This window comes from Aptenodytes forsteri, unplaced genomic scaffold, assembly GCF_000699145.1.
Source record: "Aptenodytes forsteri isolate BGI_AS27 unplaced genomic scaffold, ASM69914v1 Scaffold126, whole genome shotgun sequence".
NCBI lineage: Eukaryota > Metazoa > Chordata > Aves > Sphenisciformes > Spheniscidae > Aptenodytes > Aptenodytes forsteri.
In genome coordinates, this window is record NW_008794599.1 from 2,160,464 (window position 1) to 2,161,222 (window position 759).

A 759-nucleotide genomic window follows, 5' to 3' on the forward strand; every position below is an offset into this window, starting at 1 on the left:
CGGCGCGCGCAGCCCACAGACGTGGTGGCCTTTGCTGCTCAGCACTTCCAAACGCTGCTGGAGCAGAGAAAGAGTGAGTGGCCCGGCCCGGCAGCACCCATCCCTGCACCTCCATCCCCTGCCCCGCGCTGCATTGCCTGCCCATCCTGCGTGGCATCACGTCTGCCACGTGTGCCCATCACCCAGGGCGTCAGGCCTGCCCTGTATGCCCATCACCCAGGACATCTGGCCTGCCCCGTATGCCCATCATCCAGGGCATCAGGCCTGCCCCATGTGTCCATAGCCCCGTGGCGTCATGCCTGCCCCGTCTGCCCATCGCTCACAGGGCACCTGCCCTTTCTGCCCGTCCTAGGGGGACTTTGCGTCTTACCCAACCCTCGGGCCATCGGCCCTGCCCCGCGCGCCCATCCCCGGGGGTGTCAGGCCTGCCCCGCGTGCCCGTCCCACGTGGCGTCAAGCCTCCTCCTTCCCCAGCCAGCCCCGCTGACCCGGCAGCGTGGGGAGCCCGGCCGGAGGACCAGCTTCTCACCCAGCCCCCTTTCCAGGTAGGCTGCCCTCCCCGCCCACCCCTCCGCTCCCCTCCGGAGAATTCGGGGTGCCGGGGGCGAAGGGCTGGGACCCCGCACCCACCCTGGCCCCGCTGCCCTTGTCCCACACCGCCTAAATTTTAGGGTTTTCCTGCTTTTCCTCCAGGAGCCGGAGGAGGACGAGGAGAAGGAGGACGAGGAGAAGGAGGACGAGGAGAAGGAGGACGAGGAG